The sequence below is a fragment of the Sturnus vulgaris genome, chromosome 2, assembly GCF_052056855.1.
Source record: "Sturnus vulgaris isolate bStuVul1 chromosome 2, bStuVul1.hap1, whole genome shotgun sequence".
NCBI classification, from domain to species: Eukaryota; Metazoa; Chordata; class Aves; order Passeriformes; family Sturnidae; genus Sturnus; species Sturnus vulgaris.
The window spans coordinates 119,377,528-119,397,013 of NC_142244.1; the positions used below are offsets into that span (position 1 = coordinate 119,377,528).

General features: G+C 47.6%; 1 long non-coding RNA gene across 1 annotated transcript; it reads right to left on the reverse strand.

Moving 5' to 3' along the window:
• Positions 1 to 1,071: 1,071 nt before the first annotated feature.
• LOC148225010 (uncharacterized) lies at positions 1,072 to 18,380 on the reverse strand. The gene is made up of 5 exons (XR_015801900.1): positions 17,916 to 18,380; positions 13,578 to 13,806; positions 11,131 to 11,249; positions 10,397 to 10,587; positions 1,072 to 1,902 (listed from the first exon to the last, which is right to left on the reverse strand). It is a non-coding gene; the product is annotated as an uncharacterized LOC148225010 (long non-coding RNA).
• Between the last annotated feature and the right edge of the window lie 1,106 nt (positions 18,381 to 19,486).

Consider the following 19,486-nt stretch of genomic DNA (forward strand, 5'->3'; position numbering starts at 1 on the left):
AGGTTTCAAGTTGGGGCAGCAGTGTTGCCCACAATTTTTCATCAAAATTAGGTCTTTTTGAGAGTGTATTGGATTAATGTGAATAGCTTCCTTCTCCTGTGTTTCTTTTGGTGTTACACCCTAAGTTGAATTTTTGTCCCATTCTTCTTTTAAGGCAGCTTTTAACAAATTATTTTCATCTAGCAACAAATGGTTCTCATTCCTTTCTTGATATAATTCTTTTTGCAAAATTTGAACAAGATTTTGTAGAGAGTCTATAATTGTTCTTTCCTCATTTCTGCTCTCAGAGTGAGTTTCTATAGCTGCCGTAAGACAAGCTCCTAAAACCGAGCAGAGCATGGTTTTATTTTTGCCCAGTTTGAACTTTGACTCATGTTGCAAAGAATATATTCTATCAATCACATTCTCCAGATTAAACCAATTATTGTTCGCCCATTCCTCCCCACCTTGGGACGGTCTGCCCCTATATTTAGCTAATAGAGCACAAAATGCAGCTTTATCTGTTACAGTGGAATTCTCAGTCATTTTGTGAAGGGAAAAGTAAAAACCACAACGGGGAGGTCTATCTCTTAAGTTACCACACACAACGAAACAGCTTCCCCTGTGTGCCCCCCTTCGCTTCCCTGTGCGGGTGAAGAGACCAAACTACTTGGAAGGCAGTCCTTAGTTACAAAACACCGGGTTGTCTCTTAGCTACACCAAGCAGTCAAACATCATAAAAAACAACAACAACAGCGTCCCGCCTTTTGCACCAGTAGATCTTTTGTGAAATTCTGACGACAGAGCCCTCGAGCGAGTGTGGGGATGCTTTACACCAAGGTGTCTGCAGTCTGCGGGAAATCAGAAAAACCCCCCTTGCTTTCTAGACAGGCTCACCCATTCAAGGTGGCCAGCTAGGTGCGGCTGGAGTAAGACTTCCTTCCCCTGCTACAGACTACAGACAACCTCGCATCCCTTCTGTCTGCCAGAAAATCCTGTCCGTGAGGCCAATTTAATGTCACGATCCTCTATTAATGCGGAGCGGGGCTCGTGATGGTTCTTTTGATCAGAAGGGTGCAAACAGGCAAAATGCAGGGGACAAAATCAGTTTATTCAACAACAGCAATGCATTTCATCAAATGCCAACAATTCAGTTACGGTAAAGGGGAGAGGTATAGGAAACAAAGTATAGGGAAAGGGGAAGGAAAGGAAGGGATGGGAAAATAGCTACCAACAGACGAGACGGGCGTCCTCGCGGGTCATCCGATAGACGAGTCTTCGTCCGTGGGGAGATCTCAGGGGTCTTCTCCAGGGGGTAGACGTGTCTTCCTCGGTGGAGAGATCTCAAAAGGTCTTTTCCAGAGGGTCGCTCTTTATAGTCCTTATCCAAAGTGAGCGGCCTCTGGCCAAGAGGTGGGAAGATTTATGGACCATTGTGTGGTGCTGCAGGAGACAGGTACGGTCAAGCAGTCCTCAGTTGGTACAACGCGACCTCTGGTTGGTGCCACGACAGCACAGTCCAGTGAACACAATACACCAGCACACAGTCACGAGCATCCACCTTGGCCCGGCCGGCAAACCATTGTCGGGAGTCAGCCTGGGTGGGGGTCCTCGAGGTCTCCTTGCGACGGTCGGGAGGCAAAATCGAGGGGAACTTCGGACCGACCCTTACACGGAGGTGGCACTCCTTGCTTGCAAAGTAAATCTATGATTACTGTTATAGGACCAGAAGGAAAGAAAGCATTGATTCGCCCCTATCTGGTGCAGAAACCCATCACCGTGTGGGGAAGAGATTTGCTGTGTGCCTTGTTCGATTTTCCAGCTCTTTGCTCCATTCATTATCCAGCTAGTGACCCTGTGAGTGGAAGCCAGGAGACAGGCACCTGAACACGAAACTGCGCAGAATCACCGGGAGAAAACTGACTGCCAGGAACGGATCAAGAAAAAAGATGGAGTTGTATTATTATTTGTGCAGGTGTATGGTGTTTTTAACCTTTTGTTTTTATTTTTACAAGGAAGCTTTACTCATGTAGTTGGAGTGCCTTTCCCAGAAGGTTTTGATAATGTTACTTTTGATAAATATTGGCCATATAATAATCATCACATTTTCCCCACCCCTAGCTCGAGACAACGAACTTAGATTGATAATTCTAGAGTTGATAAATCTGACCTTCAAAGAATTAGAAATTTTAGGCTCATTCACTATGGACAATTATAATTTGTTTCACTGTATAGGAAAAAATGGCTCTCATCTAAGCGTTGATCCTTATCACCCAGTTTATAGTAATATGACTTCTCGGTGTCATCAATCTAAGCTTCTTACATACGATGAACGTCACACAGATCCTTTTAACAAACTTCCTATTTGATTTCCTAAAGGAATTTGGCTCGTCTGTGGAGATAAATTTGATTAATATGAACAATTTCCTTCTCCTCTCTTTCTGTGGGTGTTTCAATCTGCCTTGATTTTTTGGCACATTCTTCTCTTAGGGCAGCTCATAACAAACGATTTTCATTCCTTTCTTCATCTAATTGTTTTTACAAAATTTCAACTAAGTTTTGTAAAGAATCTACGATTGTGTTTTCCTCGCTTCCTCGCTTAGGGCGAGTTTCTACGGCAGCTACAAGAGTGTCCTAGGGTGATGTTATGGTGTTTGTATCTCCAATCGTGTGTCCTGATTATGTTTGGTATTATGTCCTGTGCTTCCAGGACTGAGTCTGAGAGTGAAGCTTTGTTTTGTCTTGTTATCAGCCGGCTCACCTCCCCCATGGTCTATGTTTAGGAGAGGTTTTAGCTCGGTTTGTCTGCTTGCTTGCCTGCTTGCTTGCCTGCTTGCTCGCTTCTGCCTCTTTTTCTTTCCTTCGCTTTGCCCTTGCTTTTTCCTTATTAGTTAGTTCAGCTAGGCAGTCCAACTTTTTCCCTGGACTGTTTTCTCTTCCACCCCGTCCCCTCCCTCTCCTGGATACCATCTGAACCTGTTCCGGACGGGGACCTGGGAAACCCCAAGAAACACCGGGAGTCTACACTCTGTCACCGGCAGCAGCCATTCCCAAGCGCCAGAGACTGATAACTGGGCGACCACTCGCCAGAGAGACTGAGTTTGTCATCCCTTCAGAACGGTGAAAGAGTTTTTTTTGTCAGCTGGTGTTGTCTTTTTTCCCTGTGCTGGGGAGTGTCTTGCTTGTTAAATAAACAGGTTTTTTCTCCCACTCTTCTCCGAGGAAATTCTTCCCGAACCCAGTGGGGTGGGGGGGAGGAGTCGTGGGGTTTGCTGTCTGGGGGCTCCTTCTGGAGGTTTTCCCCCCAAATTTGCCCAAAACCAGGACAAATAAATTGGCGCCCAACTCGAGGCTCGAGAAAGTGGGAAAAAACCCTGTTCTAATAATAATTTGGTTCAAATTCTTTTGTGTTGGTATAGAGCAGTTATTGGCTATGTTGTTGGAATTCATGTCTTTTGGGGTGGAGGCCTGCATGGGTTTTTGGTCCCTAGGGTTTTTTGAAGTCTTAATACCTTTGTGGTCCCTGGGTTTATTTGCTTATCCAGAAATAGCTCTGGTATTGTCCCTAATGCGTAATTTCTGTAGCAGAGGGGCATTGACCAAAATATCCATCGGGCTGGGCTTGGTTTTAATGGCCTGCAGGAGATTTATAAAGGTGCTGGAATCTGTTCCAGGAATGTATGGTTCTTGGTTGTGGTTGTGCACTCAGTTTGTTAGAGGAGAAGCAGGGGATGAGGCTTTTCAGCCTTTGTTCTCCTTCTTCTCCTCTGAATTTGTTACATCCTTATTAGAGAATGTTCAGTTCCCCCTGAGTGTTAAAGAGACCATCTTTCTGGTGTTTAATATAGTAAGCTTTCTCTATACAGTCTGCAGTTTCTCTAGAATGAGAGCTGAGATTTCTAGAGGGGCTGAGACCCCTGACCCCAGAGTAGAGCCAGGCGTGAGGAATCCTGAATGGTGTGGGAAATGGGAGGATATGGGCCAAATCTTAAAGGAATTTTCTGACCCTACATCCTGGGATTTTCCATGTGAACAAATTCAGAACCCAGCTGAGGTGGCAAAGTACCTGAAAGAGAAGTGCCATGGTAATTCTAAGGAGAAGATCATTGCAGTGAGCTGGGCCCTGGCATATGCTTACCGTACCCTGCTAGATACTGTAGGGCAGCAGACAGAGGAAGGGGGACAGGCAGATAAATCAGCCACTATCCCAGTCACTCAGGCTGCAGCCAACACCCCAGGCTCGAGGCCAACAACTACACCAGACAGTGAGCCTAAGCCAGCAGCTAAACCTGTCAGTAAGCCTCAACCAATGGCTGTTGCTACCAGCACGAGAAGTGGAAAGTGCACAGACAAGACTGATCGACCAGTGGATGATGATGATGATGATGCAGGAGAAGGACCCTCGACGCCTCCTGACATAAAACCAGGAGTCAAAGCAACTGGTAAAAGATCAGAGGCCAATATTGAGTCTTTTTCCCTAAAGGACCTCCGTGGCCTAAGAAAGGATTACACCTGACGACCTGATGAGTCTATAATTAGTTGGTTGGTCCGTCTTTGGGATGCTGCAGGCGAGGCTACAATTCTGGATGGCACTGAAGCCAGGCATTTGGGATCCCTGTCACATGATCCTGTCATCGACCAAGGAATGATGAGAGGGCCTAACCCTCACAGCCTCTGGGCACGGGTCCTGGACAGTGTAGCACAAAGATACCTGTGTGCAGATGATCTTTATATGCAGCAGACCCACTGGAAGACGATAGAACAAGGGATCCAACGCCTGAGAGAAATGGCAGTGGCAGAGATTATCTTCTCAGATGACATAACAACTAGGAATCCGGACTTGGTACCATGTACATCTGTGATGTGGCGAAAACTTGTACGACTTGGGCCCCATGAATACGCTTCTGCTTTAGCAATAATGAAGCGGGACGAGAGGGATGAGACCGTGCTTGATATGGCAAAGAAGCTCCGAGCATATGCAGATGCTGTGCATGGCCCAACACATGCCAGAATTGCAGCTGTGGAAACACGTCTGCAGAAATTAGAAGACAAGATAGAGGAGAATCATAAAAGACTCAGGGAGGAGATTAAAGAGGACCTTCTCCAAATCTCAGCAGTACAAATTAGAGGCCCTGGTATCCAACGCAGACGTTCCCCTGATGGGGAGAGGAGGTACACCCCACGAGCTGAGCTGTGGTTCTTCCTACGTGATTGCGGAGAAAACATGAGGAGATGGGATGGAAAATCTACTGCTGCTCTGGCACAACGGGTGCGTGAATTGAAGGAAGGCAAGACCCAAAGAGGAAGTTCCACCAAAAGGAGAGCAGCTCCAGTTGCCCGTAGCCAAGCTGCCAGGTATGATGATGATGATATATCTGATCCCCTTGAAGGAACCTCTAAGACATATGCCCAAGGAAAGAAGGATAAACAGGCTTAGAGGGGCCCTGCCTCTAGCCAGGGAGAGGCGAGGGAAAATCGTGTCTTCTGGACTGTGTGGATTCGTTGGCCTGGCACATCGGAACCACAAAAGTATAAAGCTTTGGTTGATACTGGTGCCCAATGCACATTAGTCCCATCAAGATATGTGGGGGCAGAATCTGTTTCTATTGCTGGTGTGACAGGTGGATCACAGGACTTTACCTTGGTGGAAGCTGATGTGAGCTTGACTGGACATGAATGGAAAAAACATCCTATTGTGACTGGCCCAGAGGCCCCATGCATTTTGGGCATAGATTACCTCCGAAGGGGGTATTTTAAAGATCCAAAAGGATTCAGGTGGGCATTTGGGATAGCAGCTGTGGTGACAGAGGGCATCCAGCAATTGAACACCTTGTCTGGACTGTCTGAGAATCCAAGTACTGTAGGACTTCTGAAAGGAGAAGAGCAAAAGGTACCAATTGCCACTTCCATAGTGCATCGCCGACAATACAGAACAACTCGAGATGCTGTGGTTCCCATCCATAAAATGATCCGTGAGCTGGAGAGCCAAGGGGTGGTCAGCAAAACCCACTCACCCTTCAACAGCCCCATCTGGCCTGTGCGTAAATCTGAAGGAGAATGGAGATTGACCGTAGACTATCGTGCATTGAATGAGGTGACTCCACCACTGAGCGCTGCCGTGCCGGACATGCTGGAACTGCAGTACGAGCTGGAGTCCAAGGCAGCAAAGTGGTACGCCACTATCGATATCGCCAATGCATTTTTCTCCATTCCTCTGGCAGCAGAGTGCAGGCCTCAGTTCGCTTTCACATGGAGGGGAGTGCAGTACACCTGGAATCGACTGCCCCAGGGGTGGAAGCACAGTCCTACTATCTGCCATGGACTGATCCAGACTACACTAGAAAAAGGTGAGGCTCCAGAACATTTACAATATATTGATGATATCATTGCGTGGGGGAACACAGCAGCAGAAGTGTTCAAGAAAGGAGAGAGAATCATCCAAATCCTCCTGGAAGCCGGCTTCGCCATCAAGAAGAGTAAAGTTAAGGGACCTGCTCGAGAGATCCAGTTCCTGGGAGTGAAGTGGCAAGATGGACGACGTCAGATTCCTACTGATGTCATCAACAAAATCACAGCTATGTCCCCACCAACCAACAAGAAGGAGACACAAGCTTTCTTAGGCGCCATAGGTTTTTGGAGGATGCACATTCCTGAGTACAGTCAGATCGTGAGCCCTCTTTACCTGGTCACCCGCAAGAAGAACGATTTCCATTGGGGCCCTGAGCAGCAACAAGCTTTTGCCCAGATAAAGCAGGAAATTGCTCATGCAGTAGCCCTTGGCCCAGTCAGGACGGGACCAGATGTGAAGAACGTGCTCTACTCTGCAGCCGGGAACCATGGTCTGTCCTGAAGCCTGTGGCAGAAGGTGCCTGGTGAGACTCGAGGCCAACCATTAGGATTTTGGAGTCGGAGCTACAGAGGGTCTGAAGCTAACTACACCCCAACAGAGAAGGAGATCTTGGCCGCCTACGAAGGGGTCCAAGCAGCCTCAGAGGTGGTTGGCACAGAAGCACAACTCCTTCTGGCACCCCGACTACCAGTGCTGGGGTGGATGTTCAGAGGAAAGGTTCCCTCAACCCACCATGCCACCAGTGCTACATGGAGCAAGTGGATTGCCCTCATTACACAGCGCACCCGGATTGGAAAACTGAATCGCCCTGGGATTTTGGAAGTAATTACAAATTGGCCTGAAGGTGAAAGTTTTGGTGTCACAGATGAGGAACAAGAACCAGTGACACGGGCTGAAGAAGCCCCACCATATAACCAACTGCCAGCAGAGGAAACACGCTATGCTCTATTCACCGACGGTTCCTGTCGCATTGTGGGGATGAATCGGAGGTGGAAAGCAGCCGTATGGAGCCCCACGCGACGGGTAGCAGAGGCCACTGAAGGAGAGGGTGGATCCAGTCAACTTGCTGAACTCAAAGCGGTTCAACTGGCCTTAGACATTGCAGGAAGAGAGAAGTGGCCAAAGCTTTACCTTTATACCGATTCATGGATGGTAGCCAATGCTCTGTGGGGATGGTTGGAGAGATGGAAAGAGGCTAACTGGCAGCGTAGAGGAAAACCAATTTGGGCTGCCGAAGAGTGGAAAGATATCGCTACCCGGTTAGAGAAATTACCTGTGAAGGTTCGCCATGTAGATGCCCATGTTCCCAGAAGTAGGGCTAATGAAGAGCAGAAAAACAATCAGCAGGTAGATCAGGCTGCAAAGATAGGGGTGTCGAAGATAGACCTTGATTGGGAACACAAGGGAGAGTTGTTCCTGGCTCGATGGGCCCATGATGCCTCAGGTCATCAGGGCAGAGATGCCACATATAAGTGGGCACGAGACCGAGGGGTGGATCTAACCATGGACAGTATTTCTCAAGTTATCCATGACTGTGAGACATGCGCTGCCATCAAGCAAGCCAAGCGGATGAAGCCCCTCTGGTATGGGGGGCGGTGGTCCAAGTACAAATATGGAGAGGCCTGGCAGATTGACTACATCACACTGCCCCAGACACGCCAAGGCAAGCGCTATGTACTGACCATGGTGGAAGCCACCACTGGATGGTTGGAGACCTACCCTGTGTCTCACGCTACAGCCCGTAACACCATCCTGGGCCTTGAAAAGCAGGTCCTTTGGAGGCATGGCACCCCTGAGAGGATTGAGTCAGACAATGGGACTCATTTCAAGAATAGCCTTATCAACACTTGGGCTAGGGAACATGGCATTGAGTGGGTGTACCATATCCCCTACCATGCACCAGCTGCAGGGAAAGTGGAAAGGTACAATGGACTGTTAAAAACCACCTTGAGAGCATTGGGTGGGGGATCATTCAAAAACTGGGAGCAGCATTTAGCAAAGGCCACTTGGTTAGTTAACACCCGGGGTTCCACCAACCGAGCGGGCCCTGCCCAGTCTGAGTCCCTGAATATGGTAGATGGAGACAAAGTCCCAGTGGCACATATCAGAGGTTTGTTAGGGAAGGCAGTTTGGATCAATTCTGCCCCGAGTACAGACAAACCCATTCGTGGGATTGTCTTTGCTCAAGGACCAGGTTGTACATGGTGGGTAATGCAGAGAGATGGAACAACACGATGTGTGCCTCAGGGAGATCTGATTGTGGGGTGAGGCAGCATGAGACAGAAGGAAATATGTAAGTGTCAAAGGTCTGAGCAAGTGAGATAGAAGGAAATGTGTAAGTGTCGAAGGTTTGAGCAAGTGAGATGGAAGAAAATGTGTCCGAGTAAGTGAAAGATGGAAATTTCTACTTGCTGAAGTTTTTACATGCTGTTTAGTATGTTCACGATATGGAGATAAGGGGTGGAATGTCCTAGGGTGATGTTATGGTGTTTCTATCTCCAATCGTGTGTCCTGATTATGTTTGGTATTATGTCCTGTGCTTCCAGGACTGAGTCTGAGAGTGAAGCTTTGTTTTGTCTTGTTATCAGCCGGCTCACCTCCCCCATGGTCTATGTTTAGGAGAGGTTTTAGCTCGGTTTGTCTGCTTGCTTGCCTGCTTGCTTGCCTGCTTGCTTGCCTGCTTGCTCGCTTCTGCCTCTTTTTCTTTCCTTCGCTTTGCCCTTGCTTTTTCCTTATTAGTTAGTTCAGCTAGGCAGTCCAACTTTTTCCCTGGACTGTTTTCTCTTCCACCCCGTCCCCTCCCTCTCCTGGATACCATCTGAACCTGTTCCGGACGGGGACCTGGGAAACCCCAAGAAACACCGGGAGTCTACACTCTGTCACCGGCAGCAGCCATTCCCAAGCGCCAGAGACTGATAACTGAGCGACCACTCGCCAGAGAGACTGAGTTTGTCATCCCTTCAGAACGGTGAAAGAGTTTTTTTTGTCAGCTGGTGTTGTCTTTTTTCCCTGTGCTGGGGAGTGTCTTGCTTGTTAAATAAACAGGTTTTTTCTCCCACTCTTCTCCGAGGAAATTCTTCCCGAACCCGGTGGGGTGGGGGGGAGGAGTCGTGGGGTTTGCTGTCTGGGGGCTCCTTCTGGAGGTTTTCCCCCCAAATTTGCCCAAAACCAGGACAAAGAGAAGCTCCCAAAACCGAGCAGAGTACGGTTATCTTGTTGCCCCGTCTGAACTTTGATTCATGTTGCAAAAGAACATATTCTATCAATGGTATTTTCTAGATTAAACCAATTTTTGTTGGCCCATTTTTACCCACCTTGGGACGGTCTGCCCCTATATTTAGCTAATAGAGCACAAAATGCAGCTTTATCTGTTACAGTGGAATTCTCAGTCATTTTGTGAAGGGAAAAGTAAAAACCACAACGGGGAGGTCTATCTCTTAAGTTACCACACACAACGAAACAGCTTCCCCTGTGTGCCCCCCTTCGCTTCCCTGTGCGGGTGAAGAGACCAAACTACTTGGAAGGCAGTCCTTAGTTACAAAACACCGGGTTGTCTTTTAGCTACACCAAGCAGTCAAACATCATAAAAAACAACAACAACAGCGTCCCGCCTTTTGCACCAGTAGATCTTTTGTGAAATTCTGACGACAGAGCCCTCGAGCGAGTGTGGGGATGCTTTACACCAAGGTGTCTGCAGTCTGCGGGAAATCAGAATTACCCCCCTTGCTTTCTAGACAGGCTCACCCTTTCAAGGTGGCCAGCTAGGTGCGGCTGGAGTAAGACTTCCTTCCCCTGCTACAGACTACAGACAACCTCGCATCCCTTCTGTCTGCCAGAAAATCCTGTCCGTGACACCAATTTACCCTCACGATCCGCTTGATACGGGGCGGGGCTCGTGATGGTTCTTTTGATCTCAAAGGTGCAAACAGGCAAATGGCAGGGGACAAAATGAGTTTTTTCACAGCAATGCATTTTTTTTAGATGGCAACAACTCAGTTGCGATCGAGTAGAGAGATATAAGAAACAAAGTACAGAGAGAAAAAGAGAGAGGGAAGGGAAAATAGCTACCAGCAGAGGAGACGGACGTCCTCGTGGTCCTCGGCCAATAGACGGGTCTTCATCCGTGGGGAGTGTAACGAGTTTCTGGAAACCTCCGGGTGCCTTTAAGGGCTCCTACGCTGTTGGGCTTGTTCTCCTTTTTAAAAAAGCGAAGCAGCTAACGGTTGCTGTAAAGTTATTTCTTGTAGAACTGCATCAGTCTCAAAGGCAAAAACAGAGCAAAGCAAAGGCATTAAAGCAATGGCATAAAGCCACGGCATGAAGCCCCGGCTCTCCCCGAGGCGTGTTCTTTTATAGAAACTTCCAAGCAAGCTAAGACACAAACTCGGACCGCTACTCCTTAACCTATTAGAATTGTAGTTTTTTAGCACGCTAGGCTACGTATAAACTACGCACGTGGCCTATCTTGTTTTAACTGAAAAATGTAAGCAATATTCTTGACTATTGTATCTGAAGCTAGGTTCTTGGAGCCCTTAAGGAAACACTAGCATGTTTTTTAACCTTCACTAGAGCATGTGCTACTTCTCAGGCATCTAAGATCTTTTACTCTCTAAAAGCACTTAAAACTTATTTTATTTACTTACTTATTTACTCGCTCCATCTATTCATTTACTCATCCCATTTACTCACTTTACTCATTCCAATGAGCCTTTTGTCCCTTTTATTGTATCCTGGCTTACCTTTCATAGAAATTTGCCCATCTAGAATTAAAGATGCCTCAATTGTTTTAATAATTACCTTACCTTTAGCTGTTTCTTTTGCCTTTCTGTCCATGTCTTGAGTTTGAGTTGCTAATTTGAATAAACTTATTTTTCTTGTTGTGAGACAGAACCAGGAGTAAGAGAGCAAGGCAGGCCTAAAACTTGAGAGAGTATAAAAGAAAATTTATTAACTACACAAACAAAAAGAGAGGAAAAAAAAATTTTTTTCAGAATAAGAGTTTTTAGATCACTCCTTCCCTCCCTCTCCCAATCTTCATAACAACAAAACAAACATATAACAAATACTTCGGTCAGTGCCCAATTTAGTCTTTCTCAGTTCACTTCTGGAGAAAGAAGCTTCTTCTTGTGGAAGTTGTAGGGATTTTTCCCACAAGAAGGAAAAAACCAGTTCTCTTGTGGTTTTATCTTTCACGATTTGCATCCGCCCGGGAACCTGCAACCGTGACGCTCCTCCCAACTCTACAACCGTCCCAAAGTTGTAGATGTGGGCCATGTCTGTCTCATGGGGTATTACTTTTAAGAATGAAATGTTTGACAGCAAAGATTCTCTTTGTCTCCTTTTTCTCTGCTCAGGCTTCATCTTCAGAAAACCAAAATCCCCTTCTTTTCTCAGGACAGAAATTCTCAACACAGGTGCTTTTTAGTCAAATCATCTATTAAATGGAACATTTCCATCCCCCCATGTCTCTTTCCATGGTTTATAGGAATATTCAGTACATCAGTTCATTCCTACGATTTCACAAAAAGATTTTCAGCCATTTCAGCATCTTCTCATTCTCTTTCCATCTTAAAAACTTAGCTCTTACATCACTGACTTCAGAAATCTTCTTATTCCCTTTCATATTCAAAGGAAAGGCTGGAGGCTTTGCAAATCTTATCTGAGCACTAAAGAGTTAAAGTTTAACACAACTACAAGAGTTGGGCCAGGCTCAGGCCGAGCTGGGAGGCAGCTGAGGTGTTAATCAGCCTTTCTGGGGCTGGGCTACAGCCCCACACTGCTCATGGCCACCCGGGCAGGCCCGGCCCGTCCGGCGGCAGCAAGAGTCAGCCTCCCCCCACGCCAGAGCCGCAGGCCCGTGGAGGAGGAAGCCGTGAAGGTCTTATCACACAACTTTTTCTCCCCCTGGCCATCGGGTCCCCCTCGTTGGCAAACGGGGCCCAAGCGGCCTCCCGAGCCTCCCCCCCCCCCGCATGGGGGAGAGGGAAGCTCGGGTTGATGTTACCTGCTCAGCCGCCGGAAGACAAAGAGGGTCGGTTCCGGATTACCTTCCCCAAAATGTGTGTTCACGGAGCGAACTAACTTTCTCTAATTGGCTGTTGCAGGTATCCCAACCCCCACAGAGGAAATTCCCTTAGGAAGAATGTCTTCTGAGTTTCTTCTTCCTAAGTCAACCTATCACAGTCCACCAGCTCATTTCCTTTTTCCAATTCAGAGCTCACTTTTTGGTGTATACATGTTGTTTTTTTCCTTCAGCTAGCTCTAAGGCCCGGGTTAAGGTGATTATTTCAGGCTTCTGTGCAGAGGTATTTGTTGGCAATGGTCCGGACTCTATCACCTCTCTATTGTGGTAACTGCATACCTAGCATGTCTTTTTCCACTGATGCTGTAGCTGCTCCCATCGGTGAACCAGGTCTCGGCGTCCCCGAGAGGGGTGTCCTTCAGATCCGGGCGACTGGAGTAAGCGGCTTCAGTGGTCTCCAGGCAGTCACGGATCACTGGTTCTCCCATACTCCTGCTGAGGAAAGAAGCTGCATTGACGGTGTTAGTTACCACAATTTCAACATCATCTTATTCTGTTAGTATGGCCTGGTACTTTAGAAATTTTTGTGGGGAAAGCCAACGTCTTCCTTTCACCTCTGGGACTGCAGACGCCGTGTGGGATACTGCCACGGTCATCTTCTGGCCTAGGGTGAATTTGCGTGCCTCTCGGATGTTCAGTGCTACCGCTGCAACAGCTCTCAGGCACCCTGGCCACCCCTCGGCTGCCGCGTCCAGCTGTTTGGAGAGGTAGGCGACTGCCCTCCGGTACGGGCCCGGGTCTTGCGCTGGTATTCCCAGAGCAATCCCCTGCTATTCGTGAGAAAACAGAAAGAGCTGTTTACTCACATCTCGAAGTCCCAGGGCCGGAGCTGACATGAGAGCCCTCTTTAGTTGGTCAAAGGCTCGTGTTGCTTCTTTCATCCACTGGAGATCTCTGCTTCCTTTTGTAATCAAGGTATATAGGAGTTTGACTAACAGCCCATAATTGTAAATCCACAGTCTGCACCACCCTGTCATGCCCAAGAAGGTTCTCAGTTCTTTCACCGCTTGGGGTGTTGCGGTCTGGCGTATTGTTTCCTTGCGATCCCGTCCCAAGGTTCTTTGTCCAGCACTAATCTCATAGCTCAAATAGACAACTGTTCATGTCACCGTCTGGGCTTTCTTCTGGGATACCCCTGTAGACCCCCAAAAAATTTAGGAGGCTTACCGTCCACTCCATACATGCTTCTTGAGTTTCAGTAGCTATCAGGAGGTCGTCCACATACTGTAGCAGCTGTCCCTCTTCTGATGGAGCTTCCCAGGATTCTAGATCTTTTACCAGCTGTTCTCCAAATATGGTAGGGGAGTTCTTGAGCCCCTGGGGTAGTACGCACCACGTGAGCCGAGTTTTACGTCCAGTTTTGGGATTTTCCCATTCAAATGCAAAAATTTTCTGGCTGGTTTCATGGAGAGAAAGGTAAAAGAAAGCATCCTTTAAATCTAAAAAAGTAAACCGGGTTAGTTTGGATATTAAACGAGTTAACATGGTGTAGGGGTTGGCTACCGCCGGTAACAGCTCGCAAATCTTGTACTAACCTGTACGATCCATCGGGCTTTTTTACAGACAAAATAGGAGTATTAAAATCAGATTGACATTTTTTAGTAGTCCTATTTGCAAAAAGTTCTTAATTACTGGACCAATCCCTTCCCTACTTTCCTTTTTTAAGGGGTATTGTCTAATTTTAACCGGTTGTTTTCCTTCTTTAAGCCAGATTTGTACAGGCAGAGCATTCTTTGCTCTCGCCGGTATATTGGAGGCCCACACCCCAGGGAGCAGCTGATCTATTATTTTCTTAATAATTTCTTCTTTGTTTTCAGCCGCAATATCTTTGGTTATTAGCATTAAATTTAACAGTCCCACGTATTGCTGATCATTTACCTCCAAACTAATTTCCCCAGTTTTGAATATTATTTTTGCTTTTAATAGTTCCAATAGATTCTTACCCAAAAGCGCTAATGGAGCATAGGGCGTACGTAAAAACCTGTGAATTCCCCGTTGTTTCCCAAACTTATATTTCAATGGGCTACAAAAATAAGCCCTTTCAGATTGGCCAGTTGCCCCCTTTACCGTGACATAATCATCTGTTATTGGTATTAAGGCTTTATTTAGCATTGAATATGTTGCTCCCGTGTTTATCAAAAGTTTTTTTTTCTTTGTTCCCTACTTTTATTGCATCCGGAGGGTCTCCTAGGGTAAGATCCTCTGCTCCGTTCCTCTTTTCAGTCTCCTCTTCTTTGATCATCACCTTTTCTTCCTTCTGGATACCGAAGTTGAAATAGAAATTGCTTTGACTAGAGCAGGGGATGGAACATATGCCGGAGTCGGGATAGAAGAAGAAATCTCAGGAGGTGGAGTGGGACCGGAGCGGGGGATGGGACATAGAAATTTCAGGAGGTGGAATGAGGGAATAGGAGCTGAAGCAACTCTAGCTGGCTTTTTTTTTTTTCAGAAGTAGAAGGTAAAGCAGGAGTTGAGGTTAATAACCGTCTTAAATTTGCTTCCCCTCTCACCCCCCTTTGCCTTTTAGCGGGTGGTTCAAACAAATTCCCCGGTTCTTATTCCAGAGGGTTAGCTGGATACACCTTATCAGGGTGTGCGCAGCGTCGGTTTACGGAGCACGTACTGCAACATTATTTTAATTTAGTCTCGTTGTCTTTTTCTAAGACCGATACCAAGGGGTCAGAGGGGGCTCTGGGTCCACAATCTTTCTGTCACTCAGGGTGATTCAGGAGAGAAAAAACCAAAAAAACCCCCAAACGCTCAGCGTAAGTCGCCTCCTCCCATTTCCGTGTCTCAAAAATAACATAAGCCGTAACAAAGTTTCATTATGTAAATGTCCAGCTGAGGGCCACCTGGCTCCCCCCTCAAGTTATAAAGCGGCCACCATTGCGTACAAAACTTTTCAAGGGTCTTTTGGTTCTCTGAGCCTCCGTGCCCCGCTAGCTCCTTCCCATGTGCCAAAACGCACCCCAAAGGACTGGTTTTAGGGATCTCTTTACTCTGGTTAGTTCCCGTCATCCCTCCTTAACAAAACCGATACCTCTGCTTTAGTTCTTATTATCTTGTCCTTTGCTTCTTGTCCTGCTTTTCACTCAGCAAGACAAGATCCTTGCAATCCTTTCCTAGACTTTTTCTTACAGCCCACAGCTCGGGTACTAAATGTAACTTTCCACTTACCAGCTCCATCAAGGAGCTGTTGTTTACATTTACTGTGCTGGTTAGCAGAAGAACGATAGTAATAGCACCCAGGCACGAGGCCAACCTCTAGATGCACCAAAAACTGCAGGAAAATTCTTACAAATACAAGCTATTTCATTCACTCTTTCTTAACTCTCTAAATTTTCCACAGCTCCCAATCCAAAGCCACAAGTCCTCCAGCAGATGTCCGATATAAACTTTTAAAATATGTTCTCTTATTCCTCCTGTCTGTCCACTAGTTCACTGAATTCACAAACTCCCGTGGGTCAAGCCCAAACCACTGAGGTAAAGGAATTGCTTCTATTCATCCGGTTAGATTGGATCCTTACACTGACGCTGCTCTTATTCTGATTTCAACAATCTGCAAACACAGCCTCTGTACTTAAAATCATATTCATGCCTCATTTCCTAATAAACTCTTTCACTCGGGCTGTGCTTCCCTTATAACTTTTTGCACAAGTCAAAAGGCAGTATTGCCTCAGAAATACAGTTAGAGTGAATATACTGTCTTTGGTAACCACAACGCACGCACCACGGTAACAGCAGGGAGGGAGTTTTTAAGGGTTTCACGCACCCCACTCGCCTCGTTTTTCCCCGGCCGTTTCAGTCGCCCGAGAACTGAACCGCGGGTCCAAACTCCCACTCGCTTCCTGCTAAAAGCACATCTCAAACGAGCTCTCTTTCCCACTCGCTCTCACGATCAGGACACACTCACACGGTTCAAGAACCGTACGCCAGGATTTTGCCTTTACGAGCGCTAGCCCCGCAACGCTAGGGAACAAAGCCCTCTACGGCACAACGAATGGCAAAATCTACTGCCGGACAGAATCGGAGATAGATAAGGATTTGACCGATGTGTCCCAAACCGAGCTGCAGGAGCTATTGGTCAGAGAGCTGAGCAACCTGAACTTTCAAGCAATCGCAAGCGCTTGCCTGTGAACATTTATAACGGTATTTAAGGCGCGGTCAGAACAAGAAAGTGCTTTTTATCACTCGGATCATAGAGTCCCGCGTCTCGGTCTCGGGCACGGCCTCCGTCAAGATGACGGGAGGGATTTTTGTTTCACGGGGAAAAGGGCTACCATTTGGGCCCGGCGCTCCGCGCACGAGACCGAGATTCCGCCCGCCAAAATGCCGAACGGATCGGGATTTCTGCCGGACACAAGCTGCGGCCACTTAGAACCCCGGCTCCCTTTGGAGCCACCAAAGCCTTCTCAAAACCGATACCGGGAGACTGGGGAAGCGAGGATTTTTTCACAGGGAAAAGGACCGCCATTCGTCTCCAGCTCTCCGTGCCCAGGACCGAGATGTTTCACGCTACAATGCCGATCGGACCGGCATTTCTCCGAGGCAAAGTGCCACCGCTTAAAACCCCGGCTATTCCTCGAGTGCCGAAAGCCTCCTCTAAATAGGCGTTACGAAACCGGTGAAGCGAGGTTTATTTCACAGACAAATAGGCCACCGTTCGCGTCCGGGGCCCTGCCCCCCGAGACCGAGCTAAAACGCCGCACGGATCGGGATTCGTGCTGGACCCGAGCTGCCGCCGATTAGAAACTCGGCCGTCTTTGGTGTGACGAACACCTCCTCCAAACTCGCATCGGGAAACTGGGAACGTGAGTTTTGTTTCAGAGAGAAAAGCGCCGATGTTCTCGTCCAGGGCCCGTGCCCGAGACCGGGCTTCCGCCCGCTAAAATTTCAAACCGATCGGGATTTCTCTCTGACTCGTTTAGCCACCGTTTAGAACCCTCGATGACTTTGGAGCGACAAACGACTCCCCCAAACTCATATTAGCAAACCGGGAGGATGAGTTTAGTTTCACGGGGAAAAGGCCCACAGTCGCCATTTACGGCTTTGCTTCCGCTTGCTAAAATTCTGAAGGAATCGGCATTTCTCTCACGCCCGAGCCGCCGTCACTTACGAGCCTTGCTGCCTTTGGAACGTGAAACAACTGTTCCCAACTGAAGACTGGGGAACTGGGGGTGAGTTTTGCTTCACAGAGAATTTTCATTTTTACTGTTTCTATTTATAATATAGATAACCCTAAATGGAGGTGTCTGTGAGACTTAGGCCATTCATCTCATTCCTTTCTAGTCCCAACTGCTTAGTCACATTTGCTGCACTGCTTAGCAATTGTTAAGGGGCAATTATGCAGCTTAATAAATTACCTGAGTTATTTAGCTATGCTGATGAAACACAAAGTTTTATTTCTGACCTGATTTCTGCCCTTTTTCTCAAAGCAGTTGTTGCCCAAAGGAAAGTGCTTTCATTTCCCTGAAAACTTTTCTTTTATATTGAGAAAAGACTCACCTTTTTCTCCTTGAATTTCCTCCTCTTGAATTCAAGTCAGGAGAGCCAAACAGCTGCAGCTCTTCTGAGGCCTTTTATCCCTGGTGGGATTTGCTCCTCCTCTTCCTGGGTGTGCCAGGCGGGGCCCAATCAGGGGTATATTAACCCCAGGTTTTGCTGAGGGCCTTCATTCCCTCTCAGGGATCAGCTAGGATAAGGGCTCTCCTGCCACTTCTGTGAAGAGGCTGTTTTTCCTTATCTCAGCTTGTTTTCAGGAAATGCTTTTAGGTATCTAAAGCAGCAAAGGCTTTGAAGATTTAGTGAAGAAAACAGCATCAAAAACAGTGAGTATTTGCATCAATGATTTTGGGTTGTGTGTTCAGAGGTGGTAAAGAGCTTTCGGTTTTGTTTTTTTAGGAGGAACACAACTTCCGGAAATTCCAGGTAGCGTCCGGTACTGCACTTGAGATTTTTTCGACTCACTTGAAGCTGACACCTCCTCGGGAACCGGCTGCCAGACCTGGTTCAGTGCTCTGAAGACCCCTCTAAAAGCATTACAGGAGTCCGTGATGAAGCCTTCACCTTCTCCTTTTTGAGGGTGCCATCCGGCGTGCCTTCCACAAAGGCAGAGGACTTGCGGTGAGACCGGGATGTCGGGAGGAGGAGGGTGGGTCAACTCCATTTTCAGCCACGCCTCATCACTTTCTCTCTTCTTAAGCCAGGCATACCCTCTGACGGTGGCTTCAGCCTCTGAGAGCTGTCGAAGCTTATGTCCCGAACACCCGGGCTTTCTCTGGACACGGTGAGTAAGGGAATTGTCAGGTTTTGGCCAATGAGTTTCTTAGCACAAGCAGTGATGTTTCCTTTTCTTTATTCTAGCTGATTCGGAAACATCAGCCCGGTGACCGCAGGAACCTCCCAGAGGGCGGGGCCTCCTTCCTTCCCAGCAGACCCGGATTCTCATCCCCGGACTTCGGAGAGATAAGTGGAGGGCTGCCAACACATAGGGGGTGGGAGCGAGGTGGTGGGTGTGGACATTTTAGGGGGGATCTCGGAGGCAGATTTGCAGATGGGGACGTCCAGGAAGCGGCCCCTTAGGCCCCATAAAGATGATCTGTTTGATCGCAGCGCCGAGGCACGCAGGGCAGAGCAGTCTCCGTGGGTGTTGCGTCACTTGTCTCTCGTGCTTTTCGTGTCTTTTGTCTGTCTTATGTCGCACCTGTTTTTCTCTAGCCCTTTGAGGGGCATCCCGGAATCCCCGGGGTCCCTCTTAACCTCTCCGATCTCTATATTCATCGGCCAGGTGCCAGCACCTTTTAATTTTCGGCCGGGGAGCTCAGATATCAGAATCTTATCTCCCAATAGTAGCATCCGGTCTGTCTTTTCAGGTCTTGTTCTGAGCTGTATTGACAGCCCTAGCCCTCACAGATCCATTACAAGGAATTAGGACTTTGAAAACATAGGGGGAGCATCGTGACCCCAGGATTCTCAGGCATCCATCTTTGCTCTCTTTGCGATAAATCATCGTGCTAGCATCTTCTTCCAGGCTCGTCGGCTGGCTCTCGGTCTCCTCTCGGTCATCTTCTTTTGCA